This window comes from Equus przewalskii, chromosome 1, assembly GCF_037783145.1.
Source record: "Equus przewalskii isolate Varuska chromosome 1, EquPr2, whole genome shotgun sequence".
Classification (NCBI taxonomy): Eukaryota; Metazoa; Chordata; class Mammalia; order Perissodactyla; family Equidae; genus Equus; species Equus przewalskii.
Window position 1 is genome coordinate 184,527,333 of NC_091831.1, and position 20,370 is coordinate 184,547,702.

At 48.8% G+C, this 20,370-nt stretch overlaps 1 protein-coding gene across 5 annotated transcripts in view; it reads left to right on the forward strand.

Annotated features, from left to right (window-relative positions):
* Positions 1-20,370, forward strand: part of FRMD6 (FERM domain containing 6) — a 279,784-nt gene that overhangs the window by 178,011 nt on the left and 81,403 nt on the right. For 3 of the 5 annotated variants that reach the window (XM_070630335.1, XM_070630345.1, XM_070630330.1), the window contains one exon: positions 14,016-14,091. The exons of the other annotated variants lie outside the window; for them this stretch is intronic. The gene's annotated coding sequence lies outside the window, so the exon portion shown is untranslated. The remainder of the gene's footprint in view (positions 1-14,015; positions 14,092-20,370) is intronic. 5 annotated transcript variants of the gene reach the window in all.

Sequence of the window (20,370 nt, forward strand, 5' to 3'; positions counted from 1 at the left end):
CAATGTATATATACATTTTCTTTGTCTGTTCCTCCATTGATGGACACTTAGGTTGTTTCCACAGTATTTTATATTAATAATAAGACAGCTAGTGTAAATCTCTTCATTTAACAGATAAGAAAACTCTAGAATTGACAGAGCTGAGGCTAAAACCAGTCTCATTGTCATAATGTGGTTCTTTCCACTGAAACATTGTATCTCCCCTATAGAATATCATCTTTGTGTCTTGAATAACTCAGGGAGTGGCCCAGATTATAAGTAGTTATGTGAGGCAAGGGGAAGATCACTAGGCCAAGTACAAGGAGACCTGAATTCCTGTCTCATCCTGCCAGGGCACATTGTTTAAATTCACTGAGGCCTCATTTTTCTCTTTTGTAAAGTGGGTATTAATAGCAATGGCTGCTTCCTGGGTCATCATGAAGATGAAATGAGATAGCAGGCACTCGATAAGATTGAGTCATGTAACCTCTGAAGGTCTTGATTTGCTCATCAAGGAATGAGAGGGTAGATGACAAAATCTCCAAGGATCCTTCAAACTCTAACTTGTGAGGTTGGAGAACTGTACTTTTGGAAAATCTATAGACACAAGGATACTTGGAATTTGTCTGGGTATCGAATCAGTTTCTGCAGTTCTCAGCACGGTACCAGGTGGCAAGGACAAAAAGTGAGTAACTCAGAGGAGCTCAAGTTCAAATAATTCGGTACAGTGTGACGTGCTGTGATGGAGAGGCACACACAGCACTTTGGGAGTCCCAAAGTGAAGGCAGTAGAGATGGCAGTACGGGGTCCAGGAAGGGAAGGGGGAAAAAGCATTCGGGCCGCGGGGAGCCCATATGCAAAGGCTGGAGGCACGGACGTGCAGCTGGAGTGCACGGGCTTGGTGGACATGGAACCAGGATCCAGACAATTGGTGGAGGACCTTTTTGGCTACAATGAGTTTATGAGATAATCTTTGGACCAGGGAGGAATATAATCAGATTTGTGCTTTTAAGATTAACTCTGACAGCAGGAAGAATTGGTGGAAGAGAGGCGAGGTGGGAGGTTATGACAACAATCCAGGCAGCAGTGAGAAAAAAACACAGAAGGGTATATTAGATAGCCTGATGGCCTTAATGAGTGTTTACGTGCACTGGCGTGGCCGGGGAAGGAAGAGAGGAGGAATTCAGAGCGTGCGTGACCCAAATGGAAAACACAGGCGGAGCGGGATTGTGTGAGAGGGGCCAAGACACTCGGTCTGTAGGTGGAGTGTCCAGGAGGACAGACAGATGGAGCTGTGATGTGCGCCCCTCGAAGACTGGAGGGGAGAGATTGCAGAATCCCTGTGCCGGTGGAGAAGGTGGGGCAGTGTGTCTCTGAAATACCAGCAGTGTCAGAAGCCTCCAAGGCAGAGGGTCTCCAGCGTGGGCCAAGGACAGCCTTGCCTGCGTCAGAGCCGCCCGGTGCTGGGCTCTCTGAGGCCCGGGGAGACAGAATCTGCAGGATGGGAGATGAGCATTTACACCTCAGCTCCTCTGGGCTCTAAGGAGAGGGCCCTTTGATAAACTGGCGAAAGCTGTGGACACAGTGCCATCCAACAGAAACAGAACGTGAGCTGCAGATGTGGCTTTAGGTTTCCTAGTAGCCTTATTTAAAAAAGTAAAAAGAAACAGGTAAGATTAATTGTAATAATATATTTTATTTACTCCTATATATACAAAATATGATAATTCCCACATTAATCAGTAGAGCAATTGCTGAGATGTTTGCGTCCTTCTCCTCGCTCAGCCTTGAGCGGCTCTGTTGAGGCTGCGTGGCGTCAGGCACTCCTTGGCTGCCTGTGGTGGCTACTGTGGGCGGCGGTGTGGCCACAGACACCTCGGCCCCCTCGCCTGAGAAGTGCACAGGTGCACAGAGCTCCCTTAGAATGTCTGGGGTTCTCGAAGACTCTTGTTTTTAGGGTCTTATGGTTTTTTGAGACTGATTCTGGAAAAAGATGGCTTTCTGCAATGTTTTGAGGTTTCATTTTAAATAGTCTGGTCACATAGAACGTAAAGTGATGTGCACGGCAGAGCGATAATTCATTCTTGCCAATGAGAGAAAGGATTAAAGGAATCTTTTTGTTTTGTAATTCTACGGTAGACTGTCCACTCTAGAAGATGGATTTTTGCCTTTTCATGGGACACTCTGTTAGTGTACACTTGGTTTATTAACTCTGTGGGTATTTCTTCCAGGCCAGACAGAAACAGGTATATGCAACACTTTCCATGTGAGTAATTTTAGACACGATTTTTAACTCAGTGAGTTTCTAAAACTGGTTTGGGGGTCCCCTTCCTTGGCTATGGTTAGATACAAATTTCGGAGAAATGGCCTGAGGCTGACTGCCGTCCAGGCTCCCGAGCCGCATCTTTAACGCAGCCCCTCCCAGAGGCAGCTTCTGTCCAAGGCCCGGGCAGGGTGGCTTTTAGGGGCAGCGCTGTGCTGTGTTGGAAAGGGTGACCTTCTGTAACGGCCTGTTGGAGGCTGGGGTTGTGGCTGCATGTAAACAGAGACCTGTGCCAAAGGTCTGGGGGCCACCAGCGTATTTCCAAGCCTCTAAATCAAGGGTATGTGGTTAATTGCTCACAGGTGTTTTCTTGTGCTTATGAATACATGCAGTCAGTGGATTTTACGAAACTCAGCAGAAGGAAGGGCTGCCGGTTTACTTGGCTGATCCGTCAGCAGGGAGGGGTTTGGCCGCTCTGCTGAGGGAGCTGTGCATCCAGAGTGTGAGGAGGAGCAGGCTGTGCTGCTGAAGGAGGGTTTAAAGGAAAACAAAAGAAACAGGGAAAAGCTTTAGTGAGCTGCTGCCGCGGAAAGCGCAGGTAGCGGCCCAGCCTCTCCTGGCCGCTTTGCAGAGTGAGGTCAGCACTGCGTCCACAAAGAAATGATGCTGGACTCTGAAACAAAGCAGACCCAGTCGGGAGTGAATTTAATTTCTAAAGCTGCGTAAAGCACAGGCCTCATGGTTCATTCTTATTTCTTCTGATGGCAAGTGATCACTGTCACTGGGGCAAGGGCCCTGAAAAGGTGGAAATGCTGGAGAGAGGAATCCTGTATTAGATTTGCTCAGAAAGTCATCCCAATCGAGTAAATATGACATTATTGGCGTAGTATAAAATCCAAAAGCATGTCCCAGTAATTGCCCAAGTAATTTCTATGGCAGTTCTTCATGGGAATAAAAGCAGGGAGCCTGGGGCCTTCTCTGAGGCCTCGAGGTTAAGTTCACTGCGGTCAGCTTCAGTGGCCCAGGTTTGGTTCCTGGGCATGGACCCACTCGTTGGTGCCCGTGCTGTGGCAGCAACCCACGTACAAAATAGAGGAAGACTGACACGCGTGTTAGCTCAGGGTGAATCTTCCTCAGGAAAAAAAAAAATCTGGGGGCCCAGTTAAATGAAATTCACCCACAGCCAGTTAGACCGCATCATTCTGCCAAGGAGCTCAGTGGAAAATGGTTTTGCAGTTCAGTTCAACTAGCGTAGCTGAGCCCCTACAAAAAGCCAGGGGCTGATGTCAGCCAAGCTGAAAATGACATGGTTCCTGTCCTCAAGGAGCTTCAACTGGAGAGGAGAGCAAAACAGAGAGTGTCAGCCGAATGTACTACCTGCTGTGGAAGAGTCTCAATCCAGCCAGCGTATCTGGGAGCCTTTCAGAGCTACCCAACAATGAGATGAGTGAGTGAGTCCAGCTGAGAAAGCTCGGTGTGCAGAGAGAATATTACCAGGATACGAAGATGCACGGGAGAGCAGGTGGATGTGAGGCTGGAGACGGAGGGGACAGCTCCAGGGAGACCATTTTGAAGACGGGGGAAGCTTAACCTTGCTTGTGATCTGAAGGGAAGGATCCAGGAGAGAGGGAGAGGTGAGAGACACGAGCCGGTCTCGGAATAGCTCGGAAGATCCATGTGTGAAGGACACAGTTTGTCCTGAAATGGAAAGCAGCACGTCTCAGTCCCTCACGCGGGAGAGAGGACGGCGGGTGATGTGCCTGTGAGCCGAGAGCTGTTCGAGATCTTTGTGCTCCAGCGCCTCACCTTCTGAGGGAGGAGGGGACATTATCGACTCGAAAGCAGGGGTCCTCACCCTTGGCTGTACCCTGGAGTCATCTGGGGAGCTCTGAACATACGGACACTCAGATCCCTGCCAGGGCGGCTCACTCTCTTGGCCTGGGACGCAGCCTGGGCACTGGGGTTTTTAAAGGTCTTGGGGGATGTTAGCAGGTTGCCAAGGTGGAGAGCCACTGGCTCAGACCGCAGCAAGGCGTGGAGGACGGTCATGAGGAGGCTTGCAACAGCTGCCAGGGCAGCGGTCAGGGGCGCTGGGGAGAGCTGAGGAGCTGAGGCAACCCTGGAGACCAGGCGAGTCTGGTGGCGGTGACTCGGTGACAGCCCAGAAGCGCGAGGGCTGATTTCCTCCCTGGCAGCAGTGTCACCCGCCAGCTGGGAGGCTGTGGGCTGGCCCTGAGGCAGGTGCACACGGGCTCCAGGGCCTGAGGCCTGGGAGGGGGCAGGCTGCGCTGGGAAGACAGAAGGCAGGGAGCACGGTGATCCTGTGTTTCTGCTGGTGGCAGTTCTTACCGACAGGAGTGTGGGCCAAAAGAAAAACATAAACCAGCAGGGGGGGACGCGAGGGGAGCAGACATTACTGGAGCAGATGACCTGGAGTGACCGTGTGGGATCGGTATACACGTGTGTGGCCCCGTGTGTCAACAGCTCATCCTGCCCATCCCTTTCTTTCCCCTCCTCCCAAACCCCGGGTTGGGGGGGTGCATGTGCTGGCGCATCCTTTCGGTGGGAGGGGCAGCGTCCTCTCGCTGAGGCCGTGACCTGCTATTGAACCGCTCTGGGTGGACACACTGAGTCACTGTTCTGGCGCGTTCCCTGCTCTCCACACACATGTTCACCTACCTTTGGAATGTGGGACACTGACCTTGTGTGTGATAACCTGGCGGAAAAGTGGCTCTGTCCAGGGTTTGACGACTGGATGGGGGGAGCTGTGGGGACCAGAAGAAGGGAAGGCATGCGGGAAGGTGGGCGGCCGTGGCAGGTCACTGCAGAAGGAGGAGGGCCATGACCACGGGGAACAGGAGTCTCCTAGCCCCCATTTTCCTCCACACGGGGCCCCGAGCGGGCAGAGCTTGTGTCAGCGCTGTGTTCGGTGAGAAAACCAACGCGATGTGTGCCCAGGACGTAGAACATTTCCTAGGATGTGTGAGCATGTTTGAGACCTCAGGCAGCTACCTGGCCTCCGCATCCTTAACAAAAGCAGGGTGAATACCACCTACCTCACAGGGTTGTCACAGGGGTTAAATGAGTTAATATGATGGGAACGCTCCTGAACCATCGTAAGAGCAATAATTTTAATCATTGTTACTATTACTGTTTTTATAGAATTATTTTTATAGATATTAGGCAGTTCTGAATTTGAGGAGCTTAAAACACCTTTCCTAACTTATTTTCCTTCTTTAAGCCTGTTTTACTATCTGTAAAAGTGAGATAAAGTTATCTGGTCAATAGGTGCATCAATTTAAAGGAATTAGAACACACACACACTTTAAAATAAAACATGCAGTACAAGTGATCACAGTGATGACCCGTTTTTCACAAGTATGTCTTCAACAGGTGTGGTATGCCTCACAAGCCAGGACACACGTGGTGTCTTCCCTCATAGAGCTTATCATACAGGAATAATGTATTATTGTTATATAATATAATAAATATGCAAAGTCACAGTTGTGGTGAGGGTTTTGAAAGAGAAAAACCAGTTGTCATGTTTGAGAACAACCATAGGGACTATGTTAGTCTGGGTGCAAGGCTCTTCTGAGGATTGATGTTTGGTTAAGACCCATCTGAGGATGCAAAGAAACTCATCAGTGGGGGTCAGGGGCAGGAGAAGGAGGGAATGTGCCAGATCATCTTACATACAAAAGAAGGCCAAAGGCAGCTACAGTTGAGGGAGCCAAGGGAAAAGTGGGAAGAGATGCAGACCCAAGTCAAGGCGTGTGGGTGAAAAGCACGACCCACTCGTGTTCCGTCCTTAGAGGGTTGCTCTGGTTGCCGTGAGCGGAACAGATCAGAGCGAGACCAGGTGGCTGCTGATGAGCCCAGCAAAGAAATGAGTGCGGCTGGGGAAGCCTGGCGTGAGTGAGACGGGAAGCAAAACAGGCAGAGTTGGAATGAATGGTGGGAGTGAAATCGCCAGGACGTGGTAGGAGACTGAATGTGGGGGCCGAGGGCTGAGGGGTGTGGGGACGACCCAGGTGTCTGAGGTGCTGTGTAGGTGGTGCAGCCACCAGGGGAATGAGGAGGTCTGGGAGGAGCAGGTTTGGTGGGGAAGATGATTTCTTGTGATTTCTTTTCAGAATCACTTAATTGAAGCGCAAACTATTTTAATCCATAGCCATCAGGTAAATAATTATTAGCGCAATTATAAATGAGTGTTTTATGAAGAACTGACAAAGTTTGGTCTGATGCAGATACATACAAAGTTGTGATATTAAGGAAGTCCAGATGATCCTTGGCCTCCTTGAGTTTAAGAATTTCAAATAACTGGTTACAAGGCAAAACCCTCATCAGCCCTCTGGTGGTTCAGTGCCCCCTTGACTGTTATTTTGGCATCATCTAGACTTAACCGTAGAGATTACAGCTCTCTGCACAAAACATTTCTCTTGACAGAATTTCCATTCTAATGCTTCCTGGTCTTGATTCTGTAAAATGAAGAGTCTTCTTGTATTTATATTAGCGCCTGAATATTCATAGTATCTATTGGAAAGCTGAGCAATATGAAGGAGCACTTATTTTTAATAAATGCACAGGAGGTCAGAGCTGTGACCAGCTGGTACAGTGTCCTTCCACGGCATTTACTGTGGTGGCTGTTTATTAAACAGCACAGCTGGGCTTTGAGGTTTGGAGGAGGAGAAGGAGAAAGAGAAGAATGAGGACAAGAAGGACAAAGAAGAAGGGGAGGGGAAGAGAGAGGAAAAAAGGAGAGAAAGAGGGAGGGAGGGAGGAGATAGAAAAGAAAAAAGAAAACCCTGAATTTCACTTCCAGTAAATCTGAGGCCAATGCACGAGAAAAAAATACCATTTGGAACATTTGTCACAAATATGACAAGAAAGATTCCTTGCCAAATGCCCCATGAACGAACCTCCCTCCGTCCCCACCGTCCCTGACCCTTAAAGCAGCAGCGACAGATGGGGATCAGAGTGTTCCCGACTCAGAGCTCACAGGCTCACAGCCAACGGACAGTTCACGCCTGGAAGCGAGGCCTCGGGTCAGTGCAGATGTTTGAGGAGCTCTGTGCTTCCAGCAGCCGGCCCGTGGTCCCCACCAAATGACCAAGCAGCTTTGTGTGCTTTTCGAAATACCTGCAGTACCTCATCGGCTGGACTCCATGTGTTTTTCTTTGGAGACATAACATTACTCCATGAAAAGAAGTTAGAAGGTGAAAAGAAAGATGGACTTGAGACGAATGGGCAAGGCCTTTCTCCTGACCACCGTCGTCCAGCTGTCCCAGAAGATGAACAGCAAGTTGCCGTGTCGACAGTGCCGCCCGTGCCCTTTCCACCTCCACAGGTGACCAGTGAGCAGCTGTGTGAATGGGCAAGTCAATTCACCTTTCAGAGCCCAGGTCCCTCGTCGTAAAATGAAGTGACTCAACCAAATGGTCTCGGTGGGATTTCTTCCAGGGCTGTCCCTCGACTTTGACTGGCGTCCCAGGGAACGCCGTGTTAGACCCCGTGGGAACCGGCTCCCCTGCTCGGAGGAGGTCGTCCAGACCTGGTTTCCACTCAGCTTGATCTGCGAATCCTACTTTTAAGTTGGCCTGGGAACTTTTCATCTAAATTTACAGCTGGATGGAATAAATCCGTCAAGGGCAGCTAATTAGCACGGATCCAGTTGCCAGCAGTAACTCATGAAGGAAGTTCTGTGAGGATGAAGGGAAATGATTCTCCCCAGACACAGGAAAAGTTCCACTGACTTGGCACGTGGTTGGGGATTGGGTGCCAGGATGTGGGGCAGAGGGTGATTATCAGATCTTTTCCCTGAGAAAGGTGTGATTCCAAAGTGGAAACGGATGAAAAAGCCCCGGCATCCTTCTGTTTAGTACGAAGTGAGACGGCACAGTCAGATGCTGTTTGGGCCGTGAAGGCAGGGCTTCCCGGGCAGCAGCAGAGAGCCATGGCCTCGTCACTGCTGGGACACCACCCTTCCCAGAAAGCCTGCCCGTGCCACCAGCCTTCCTCCGGCTGGATTTCTCTGGCTTGCTGAGCAGCTGCTGTCCGGCTCCAGCAGGATCTCGCAAGCCGGGCAACGTACAGACCGAGGCCACTGCCACTCCTGTGGGCCTCAGCTGTTTTCCAAGGGCTCCCACTGAATGTGAGAGAGCACAGCTCCTAGGAGCCAAGTCCCCAAGCCACGCTCCAGACATAGTGTTGGTTGCAAGCCGGCACCGGACTGGGAGGGCCGGGCAGTGCACCCACACTTGTCCTCCAGTTCTGACTTTCCAGGAGTGAATTCAGGGAGAAGCAGCGTTGGCCTGCTGACTTGCCAGAGTTCCCTGATAGAATCAGCCTTGTTTGCTACAACAGGGCTCTTGCATCACCACATGCCAGGGCTAAGGATGATTACTTTTTTTTTGGTGAGGAAGATTAGCCCTGAGCTAACATCCACTGCCAATCCTCCTCTTTTTGTTGAGGAAGACTGGCCCTGAGCTAACATCCATGCCCATCTCCCTCTACTTTATATGTGGGACGCCTGCCACAGCATGGCTTGCCAAGTGGTGCCATGTCCACACCCGGGATCCGAACTGGCGAACCCCAGGCCGCCAAGGCAAAATGTGCGCACTTAACCGCTACACCACTGGGCCGGCCCCTGAGGGATAATTACTTTAAACACAGAGTGGCATTTAGCCACCTGCTGTTTATGTGCCCAAATCAGCACTCAGAGGAAGCCGCCTTCTAAACCCTAGCTCTCTGACGTGACATCGACCCTGCAGGTGACTGTGGCAGGGACATAACCTCCTCTGTGCCCTACGTGCACTCAGAGGCTCCGAGTGGTGTGTGGGACCCAGTGGCCCATAGCGGAGCCGTCCTGTGGTCCTTGCTGGTCTCACGTGCACGGCAGCTTCATGGGGGTGGAGCTCTCCTGCCTGTCTTTCTCCAGTAGTGCTGACTGACCGCAGGCCCACCAAGGCCACACCACTGCCTGGACAGCAGTTCCTTAGCTCCAACAGCTCATTCAGGTGTGATGTTTCGCCCAAAGGACCCTCACCCAGTGACCCTTCCAGCTTGGCCTGAGTGGCCTGCTGCTCCCCATGCAGGGTGTCCAAGAAGGTCGGTGGATCTTCATGAAAGCGTGACAGAGAGGACCGAATCTACTGGATCAGACGCTATTACTTACAAATTCTTGGATCTCTAAATGAAAGAAACCTTACATAACAATGGCTACTTCTTTTTAAAAAGTCTTAATTCATATAATACCAAAACAATGACTTTTAGAAAGATAGAAACACGAACCTCCTTTGCAACCCACAGTAGCAGATCAGTGTGTTTATCCCCACGTGTGATCGGGAAACATTCTCCCAGGCCCGGCTCGGGCAGAAAGGCCGTGAAGATGCTGAGGTCAGAACTGGAGCATCTCCTCTGGGAACCCAGGGCGTGTATGCCAGTCACCCTCCGCCAGTGGTGCCGTGTCTGTGTGGAGCGTGAGCTCCAGTCCCACACCTGCACAGCCCGGGAGGCTGGGGTGGTGCACCTGCAGTGTTGCAGGTGTAGGAAAGCCGATGCAGTCAGAAGGTGCTCCCCGTAAGCATTGGTGGCAACTCCTCTGAAGATATTTTAGGAAAAGTCCTGACTCCCTGAGGCTTCAGTCAGTTGTGATTTCTTTCCTAAAAATTTATTCATTTTTGAACTTAGCTTTGCATACATAGTGTGTGTTTGTTTCCTTAAGGAGCATCACTGTCCTCACCTTGCAGGCTCCACACCAGTGCTGCGGCCCCTGCTTCGGTGAGTGGGAGGTCAGGGGAGGGCCGCGGTCAGCGTCACCGAGTAGAGTGCGCACCAGGCCCTTTCCTACCCCACAGCTGTGCCACCGCAGTGGGTCTGGAAGGAGGACGGAGGGCAGCTCTAGAGAAGGGCAGCGGTCTCCCGGCTGGAGCGAGGGCCCTGGCGACAGAAGGGGCAACAGGAGTCGGTTATAGAAAATGCAAGGAGAAAGTGGCTCGCTGGATGCCTCCCAGACCCAGCCGTAGAGTTAGTTCCGCGTCCAGCCTCTCTGAGTCAGTCCTTGACCCAGCTTCCGGGGCTGCCCACCCCCACCCACAGTCCACTGAGTCCGGGGAATTTGCTCCCATTCACAGCCTGGTGCCCTAAGGATGGACCCCAAACTGACCTTGGGGAGTCTTTCACTCTGATTCTTTCTCTGCACTGACTCACTTTGTGGCTTTGTCATTTGTCATAAGATCCTCGGTCTTCCTGGATGTACTGTGAAAATAGATAATGCCTGCTCCTCAAAAAAATAGGAGATCAAATTTTAAAATCAGCTGACCTTTACACACGTGTTAAAGCAACACCTCAGGGGTATGGAATGTGAGAAAGGAAAAGGAGATCGTTAAACAACACAAAAATGATCTCGGTGGAATTCCTTACTGTATGTCAAGAAATGAAATGAGGAAGCCGGCCTGGGGCCTAGTGGTTAAGTTGGCGGGCTGTGCTTTGGTGGCCCAGGGTTTCGCCGGCCCAGGGTTTCGCCGGTTCGGATCCTGGGCGTGGACATGGCACGGCTCATCAGGCCGTGCTGAGGTGGCGTCCCACATAGCACAACCAGAGGGATGCACAGCTAGAATATACGGCTATGTACTGAGGTGCTTTAGGGAGAAGAAGGAAAAAGAAAAAGAAGATTGGCAACAGATGTTAGCTCAGGTGCCAATCTTTAAAAAAAGAAGTGAAATGAGATGCTCTTGTTTTGTCACTGGCTGGATGACACTACAGAACCTCCTCCTCAGGAGTTATTCCTTTTGGACGAATCTACCTTCCTGTTTCCGACTGCCAGTCGAGGAAACGTCCTTCCACGTGGGCTCTGGAGTTTCTCTGGCCCAAACGTCAAGTTCATTAGGCTCTGAGAACTGGGGTCTTGGCTGGTGACTCTGAAAGCCACAGTTCTGCACATTAGCCCTCTTCCAGCTCTGCCACCTTTCCTGTTTTTGCCAAGGTCGCGCACATTTTCCCGTGCCCCTAGACGTGCTGTTTCTCCACTTAGAATGCCCCTTTCCGTCTTCCCCACCTGCACGCCTCGTCGTCTTTCGAAGCTCTAAGCTGTCTCGGTTTCCCAGAAGCCTTCCTGAGAATTGCTGCCCGCCACCTGTCACCATTAGCACCTGGCTCCTGGTCACATAGCAGTGGCCACAGCCACACTGAGTTATCAAACTTAGTGTCTCCTCTGCTGGACCAGGAGCTGTCTGAGTGTAAGGACTGTGTTCACCATCATCATAATAGACTGTCAAGAAATAAACAAACAAATAAGCAAATGCATGGGAGCAAGAAGGCTTCTAAGGCACTGACAAGGCAGGGACTATGGTTTAGTGGCTCTGGAAATAGAGTCAAAGAACTTCCTATGAACTCATTCTGGTGTTTCCCAACTTGGAAACTGTAGCCCTTATTGGGAGCACCATATGGGCAATCTTATTCACAGAGTCAGCTACGAGAAAATGTCAAGGATCTGGGAGGCTCTGAGTGATACATAAAAGGGTAAATTGGACTCTTTCATTCCTGGCTTTTAAGGTTGCTACCTTCCCAAAGCAAGATGAGTTTGTAGGGTGAGTGTGTATGGGTGTGTCATCCACTGTGGAACACACATCTATCCCATTGCTCGTTTATGAGCCAGCTTCCTCTTTAGCCTGGGGACGCAACATCACAGAGCCCCTCGGTGCAGCCCCCAGAGCCAGGGGGACGTTTCCCTCTCGACCTTCTGCTCTGCAGCACAGAGGCAGCTAAACGTCAGCACCAACGTTTTATGCTCAGTAAGTTAGTAAAATGAATTTTTAAGTACAAATCAGAGCTGAAGGAGCTTGGGAAAATTTATCTGGATGGCTAACGTGCCTTCTTAAAACTCAGGAGAATAATTGCTCTCCCCAACCTTGCACAAGTTAAAAACTGTGTAATTAAACATGTTAGAAAATTTTCAAGTTGTCCAGGTAGCAGGAAAATTGTAATGATAATAAGAAGTTACATTGTGTCTAGAAACTATGAAGGCAGTTAACACCACTCCTGTTACAGTAACAGATGCTGACATTGCCCACCTGTCTCCAGCATTGTATGAGGGGGTGAGCCAGGCAGTTTGGGGGCAGCTTCATTACCAAAATCACTATTTTGAATGCGCGGTCTCTTACTTCCAACAATCTGTGTACTTAGGATGGGGGGGGGGGTGCGGCGGTTGTGTTTTTCCCGTTTAGCAGAAACCGCCTTAGATGGGATTCGATCATTCCTGCTGTTGCATTTCAGACAGTGAATGACTGAACTGAACTCAGAACCCAGAAATTCTGGTTCCCAGGCCTGCTTGTGTCCCAGGACCCTTCTGGGTTCCCCTTACTTTTTTTTTTCTTAACGGCGGCTAAAAAGTGGACATATTTCCACCCGTGACAGGGAGCAGAACCTGGATAACTCTCCCAAGACCCTGACTGGAATGTAATTGCTTTAGCGTCATGATGAGCTATCCCGGGATAAGGTGCTGTAGGCTTCATGACCTTTTGCTCCCAGCAATAATGCCACCCCACCTGCCAGGAGGGTGTCCTCGCTGTGCTCGCGTGCACGTCTCACCCCGAGGCAGGTCTTGGTGGCACAGTCTCCTTCTAGTCTCTGCTCATCCACAGTGAGCCCACTCTCAGCCCACCCACCCTGCTTCATCTGAGGGGCCTACACCCCATTCTGTCAGCTCATCCCTCAACTCTGCTCACACTTGCTGTCAGAGTCATTCTTCTTGGAACTCAGTTCTGTTCTCCTTTTGTCTTTACTGAATTGTGAGCTCCTGAACAACAAGGTCCATGTCTTATTTGGGAGGTTGTCGTATCCTGGGTTCATGTTAGGCATTAAATGGGCAAGTGATAAATGTTTGTTCAAGTGGCCGAAAAAATCATCCAATGCCTGGTGGTACTCCAAGGTTTGATGTCGAGCAAGACAGCATGACGGAAAGCAGGTGGATTTTAAGTCAGACAGAATTTTCTAATCTCCCTTGGCCCCAGTTTTGTTTTTCTTTTTTTCCTGTAAGTGGGAATAAGACCTAAGTAGCCAACTATCAGGATTAGAAATAATAAGTGTGAAATGCCAAGTACAGTGCCTTCTGTGTAGCAGACTCTCAATAAACGGAAGTTGTTATTGGTTATGTGGCAAGACCTGGAAAATAATGATTCTATTTTATATTTGTTTGCCAAACAGAGTAAAGGGTTTTGAGATTTCTCTTACTGAGGGAAAATAAAAATTATTGAGTGGGGTTATTTGAACTTGTGATCAGAGAGCTCTAGAGGGAGGTGGGAAAGGTGGCCGTGTCACAGGCTTGCCGGGCGACTTGTTGTGTGTGCACAGTCAGCATCAGGACTGGGGTTTCTGCTCAGTGAATGTGGCGGCAGCCACATCATCAGAATGAAGGGTCGTAAGGCATATTCCTCTGCAAACCACTCATTCCATTCTCAGGATTCACCAGCCTGCCCCGCTGCTCTTGCTTGATGTCGGATTAAGAAGATAAGCAACACTGACACATACCAAGGAGAGATTTTAAGGGAATTTGATTTATAATGATTTGCCTTGAGTCGAATGACGAGTTTTAGTTACTTAAAATATATGCATATATCTACCGTGTGATAATGTTCTCCATCCATAACCTCCTATGTCTTGTCCTCAGTGGAGCTGATGCCAAACTCTTTGCATTAAATGTAAACCAAACAACATTACTACTTAGTTAGCTCTAGTGACCTGGTAACCTAAACACGAATGGTGCTTTTATTTCCAGCCACGCCAGTGATCGCCAGCATACGCGGAGTCTGAGGTGTTGAGGCTGTCTTCTGGAGAACCTGCAGCTTGAACAGGTGGGTGCCCTATGAAAGAAGAGAGTCCTGTTGGAGAAAGTCTTATAACCCAGTGAGCAACACATAAAGCACTGAAGGGGGGGTGGACCTGTGTGGCTCAAGACAGCATCCACGAAGGACTGATGTGGTGCCTGCTCTTGAGAGAGTCTCTCACCTTGTCCCCTTGTGGCTTCCTCATCTGTGAAAGTGAGGGTAACATTTCTACAAGGTACCATCCCGAGGTCTGGTTAGGCAAGTGGCGTAGAGATTGGGGTGCTGGCTGTGGAGTCAGAAGGACCGGACTGGAGCCCTGCTGTGCGGCTGTCAACGTCGCTTCTTGGTCCACTCTCCTCATTTGTAAGACGGGGTGATTATCGCTCTGTCTCAGGGGGTCATGGTGGCAGTTCCCTAACGTGCCTGGAACATCACACTAACTCAGTAATGGTGAGCTATTATTTGTAGAGTACTATCATTTTGTTATAGGAAAAAAACCATATAATTCAAAATCCAAATTTTTCAACTGGCAGATGGGTTCGGAAGGGCATTTTCAGTTTTAAGTGGATTTTATTTAGGTTTTCACTTCAAACAGGCACTGTACGCTCAATTATCTGATACTTAGCTGGTTCACATGATTTCCGATTGTTTTCTGTGTGCTGTGCGCTTGCGCCCTCCGTGTTAGGAGCATATCACCCATGTCTGCAGGATGACAGCCCTGCCTTTTCCTGATAATTTCACTCTGGATACTGGGACTGGGTCAAGTGAGAAGGAGACCTACTGAATTATCGAGTCCTCAACTAGTCAAACCTCACTCTTCTTTGTGAGTCTCACCCACATTCATTTTTCTTCAACAATGTAACTTGCAAATTAGTAATCTTAGCTTCTTAGGCATATGTTTGTGAATGAGACCTAGAAAGAAGTTTTATAAGTAACTGAAAAATACCGATTGAAAGATAGGGTTTTCCTTGGTTTGAACTGTTACATACAGGGGTTAAGACCCTTCAGAAGAAGGTCTAGCCAGACAGGACGCCTGGTGAGCAGACGACTGAGTGACCAGTTGATGGAGAGGCACAATCCAGAGGAGGCAGGAAGTCAAGAAGCAGAAGCTCTGGGAGAGGGCAGCGTGGAGAGACTGCTGACTGAGACGGGAGATGGCAGGACGGGCCTCTCGGGTCCTGGTTCTCCAAGGACCGGCCGTGTGGGTGTCCTGCCATCTCCACTCCCGACGCTGATGAGCAGGAGCAGCCCTGTCTGCTCGTCCTCTCTCCTCTGTGGCTGACATCATCCAGCCCTCTCGTCGCTCGCTGCTCCACGCCCCGCCCACTGGAAGGCTGGAGCACAGGGGTCATTAACCTTCAGTCACAGAGCAATGAATATTTGAGCTGAAAGACAGATGTGCGCTTGTTTCCAAGAACACGACCTGTTTATGACGTTCTCCACGGCCTCTGCATGCTGCTTTTGATATGGAGATCATTTTCATGAATCGTGTAACAATAAGCATTCTTTCGGTAACCTTAGTGAGGTATAATTGACATCATACAATCTGTTTTAAGTGTACAATTTAGTGACTTTTTAATAATTTATAGTTGTGTAATTATCACCATGATCTAGTTTGAGAATGCTTCCAACATCCTCAAAAGATCTCTTAAGCCTGTTTTCAATTAATTCCTCTTCCTAGGGAACCCCAGGCAACCCCCAATATGCTCTGTGTCTCTATAGATGTACCTTTTCTAGACGTTTAAGTGGACTCGTCGCCTGTGTTTTGCATCTGGCGTCTCTCAGGCACTAGGTGTCTGAGTCTCATCCTGTTTATGGCATCAGTTGTCTGCTTCTCTTTATTGCTGAGTGGTGTTCCACTGTCCGTGCACCAACTGATAGACATTTGAGTTATTTCCAGTCTTTTGCTGTTACAAGTAATGCTTCTGTGAGCATTCACATACATGTCTCTGTGTGGATATATGTTTTTATGGCTCTTAGGTTGATCCCTAAGAGCAAAATTGCTGGGTGAGATGGTAGGTTTAACTTCTTAAGAAACTGCCAAATTATTTTTCAAAGTGAAAAGTATATTTTACATTCCCACCAGCAGTGTAAGAGTGTTCCCGTTTCACCACATCCTTGCCAACACTTACTCTGGTCTGTCTTTTTATTTATCCCCGTTCAGTGGGATCCTAAGCGTTCTGCAGTGACCAGAGTCCACTTATGAACTTGAAACAGTCCCTTTGATGTCTGCACAGGTAGAAAAGGAATGCTTAGCTGCTCTTTCTTGTTTTGGCCAAACAGTTAGGATGGGTTAAAACAGCAATAACAACACACCTAGAGCTGGATGTGGGCGGCAGAGGCTCCGTGCTGGCTGTCTTCTCCCTCCAGCCAACCGGCCGGCTGCTTCTCCTGCACAGACCCTGCTCTGCTCCAGCAAACTGAAGCAGACCCCTCTGGGATAGCTCATGGTGTTATTTCAAAGAAAAGAAACAAATTCAGGGAAGTCATTTATTCTTGATTTTCTTCCCCAAATGATGGGATTGAGTGATAAGTAATGCAAGCAGAAAAGAGAAGAAAGCAAAAAACCCACCATTTGTCAACTGCCCACATACTGGATGTGAGATAAGCATTTTCATGTTTTTCATATGAATTTCCTGAAGTTCTCATAATCCTTGAGACAGTTTTATAATCACCATTTCACAGGTGAGGAAGTGAAAGCTCAGAGAGGTTAGGTAAATTGCATAAGGTCACACAGATAATAAGTGAAGCTGGGATCCAAGCCCAGCTCACCGAGTTCTGAGCCAATTTTACTTCACTATGCCAAATGAGAAGAAGTAGACAGAAAAGGAAAATTCTAAGGAACCAGTGGAAAAAGGTGAATGTAAATGGTAACTGAGAAAATATATGCATGAGATTTACAGTGGTCAACAATTACACCTACATTATACAGCCAACACGCTGGTGCCATATGACACGCAGCGTTCAAACCACACCTGAGTCAAACTTGCAGCTCGGGAGGCATGGGGAGAGCTTTCCCCCTGCTCATTGAGGACACATCTGGACTTCCTCCCAGCCAAGGAGAGATGGTCCATTCTGAGCACCGGCAGACGGCGCAGAGAATCCACAGACAGCGTCACACGCAGGGCGAGAAGGTGGGGGTCCAGAATGAGACGTTTCTGAGTGATAGTTCTGCTTCCTCGGGCAAGCGGGCTCCTCACTGGTCCACTGACGCCCACCACCACCTGGCGCCCCTGCGGTGGCGGCCACAGCACAGACGCGGTAGGGCGTCAGGAGTTATGGCACCTGAAGAAGCCCCAAAGAAACGCAGGCACAGGTTCCACAGGAACGCCGCCTTCGTCTCCACCAGCAGGAATATTGGTGTGTCTCTTACTCCATCTTTTCCCGTGAATGTTGTACGGTTGTCATGAAAGAAGGAGTGAGAACTGGCCTTTAGGATGTCTAGTTCCAACGGAAGTGGCAGGGACTCCTTGAATGGCGCATTCCTTGGAGCACAGGTGGGGTCGTTGACGCTCAGGTCAGAAATGTGGCAAGAGGGATGGGGAGGGGAGAGGAGACCATGAGTAATACGCTGCGAAACGACTCTTCCTCTAACAACAGCTGACGCAAACTCTGCTAGTTGGGGCTTATTTGGATTTTTACCAATTAAGTCTTCAAATTTTAGGGCTTTACGTTAAATCCTGACTCTGGCAGCAGCTTGTTAGGCAGCTCATTTCATGTACTTAATAGCACTTATCTTTGAATGGGAATAAAAATACCCGTTTACACCACAGGACCTAAGAATCAGAGGAAAAACCAGCAAACGGGGTTAAAGGTGCTTTGCCAGAACAAACGCTTACCGGTGGACCTAATAAAAGCAGTCGTAATAGGAGCACAGAACTGTGCTCCAGAAGATGTTCGTAGTGATCTGTGGGGGGAACCCAAGTTCATCACCCAGTAAGTTTGGAAAACACTGAGGGAAATTTGTGCAACACCAAAGAGCCCCAGCATAGTCAGTGTGCTCGAGCCTCCACGAGGGCTGCTGCGTGGGCCGTTCCCGGGCCGCTCGAAAGGAAAACTGTCCATCTCAGGAACGTTTTGTGAAACATTCTAGGGAAAGAAGGCCCAGGAAAGTTTCAGTTGCTTTAGGAGTGTAGTTCCTGTCTGTCCAGAGTTCACACGTGCAGGCATTTCACCCCCTTCTGTCTCATATCTCATCAAGGACCCAGACTGGACCCCGCAGAGCAGGGAGGCACGCCGAGAGAGGGGCACACGGTGACCTCCCAGACCTAGAAGGTCCCTCACAGCCGAGGGCCCGCCTCTCCGAGGCACTGGCTCGTGACAGCTTCAGGAGACGGGGAACTCGCTCATTCAAAAGCAAAACTAACTCGAGTAGTAACTAAATGCAGTGCACAGAACTCGTTTGGACCTGGGTTCCAGCAAACCAACCGTAGGAAGACATTTTGGGGATAAGCAGAAAGTTTGAAGGCTAAGGAATCGTTACTAATTTTGTTGGTAGGATAACAGGATCTGGTTACATGAGGATGCACACACAAACATTTAGTGTGAACCATGATGTTTAGGGTTCGCTTTGAAATACTTCAAAAGATAGATGAAGCAAATGTGGCAAAATATTAATAACTGTTCACCCTAAGTAATGGGATATATGGGGATTTTTTTTACAATAGTTTTCTGTAAATTTGAATTTTTGATGATGAAAAGTTTTTTTAAATGCAGATTTATCAGCCCCGGGTCTAGTAAGTCAAGCCGGACGCGGGGCCTGGGAGTGTGCTGCGGTTCCCTCCTCCTCTCTCTCGCTCCCTCTTTTTAAATTTTTCGTACCGTCAGGTTTCAGCTGGGAAAGCTGCGGGGCTGGCCTCCTCTGGTGCAGCCCTGGCACCTCGCCCCGTCCTTCCCAGCCTGGGACGTGGTCTTTTGAGCACTTGTAAAGCAGGGGTGTGGGTGTGTGAGGTGGTTTCAATACAGCAGGAAGTCTGCTACCCACATATGCAGGTTGAGGCTGCCGATGCTGAGAACTAAAAAGAGCTCAGCCACCTCGTCAAACAGGGAATTTTAACACGGCTTGTTGCACTGACTAGTTGCAATGTCCACTGTCTGTAATACAAACACAGTTGCACATCTTTGAATTAAAAATGAAAAAGTGAATAATTATTTGCCATAATTAGAAGGTAACCATAAAATCATAATAAAAAGTAATGTTATATTTTATGAATAAAACATTTTAAAGCAGAAAATATAAATAATAATAACCCTAATCAATTTCTAACATGTGCCTCTAAAAGTAAGTTCCTTAGAGAGAAGGCATGTGTATGCGTGATGAGTGATTTTAGTACAGTTGTTATCATATTTCACATTCTGGATGACTGTCAACCTTCAGAAGTCACATTCTGGTATATCTTTTAAAAGAAGGCAGTGACGAACACAGAAATTCAATACATGCAGAATCCATGCTATTAATCCATATCATCTGTACTTTCAAAAGTCCATATCGTCATACTTTCTAAACGTATGGCAGAGGTTTCCAGAACATGCCGGAGCATCATGCCTGTAGTTCCTGTGTCATAAAGTGGATCATCAGCACAATTAGCTATGTCCTAAGCCTTACCATCCATTAAACATGGGTTTGCGAGCTGTTTTGGTTTTTTTAAAATGTACTGAAGTGAACACATAACTGTTTTAAATGCTTGTGTGTCACCGTCTGAAATCAGGCGGCACAGCGCAGGCAGCTCTCCTAATACACTGTGGGAGGCATCACCCTAACTTAAGAGCAGCAGGAACAATTCAGACCCTTTGCTGACAGGAAAGAAAGCGAAAGCAGAGGAAGGTCGCGGCTGCGTTTGTGTGGCCGCGCCCAGCACAGAGCCTGAGAGTAACTGGCCTGCGGTGCGCCTCTGACTGAGGGAGGGAGGGAGAGATCTCGCTGCACCTCTGACCGTCCCCAACCCGGTTCTCAAAACCAGTTATCTGCCGGGGAAAGGCTTTCATCAGAGCTCTCAGCTCACGAGAGTTAAACTGGTGAGCAGGCCCCTTTGTAGGAAACTAAAACTCCTGAGATTCAAGGACTGTTGGGAAATCCAAACACATTTCCATTTATCAACGTATGTAATAGAGGCAAAAATAAATTTAGATAAATTTACTTAAAGGCACAGATATCAGCTTTTGACATTTCTTAAAACACTAGAAAAGGAAGTGGAAAATTCCCTCTCATGAGCTTGGAGGCAGCGTCACGTAACTGAAAGAACACAGATGAAAAGCCTGGGCTTGAGTCCACCTCTGTTGCTGGTTGCTGTGTAATCTGGGAAGGTT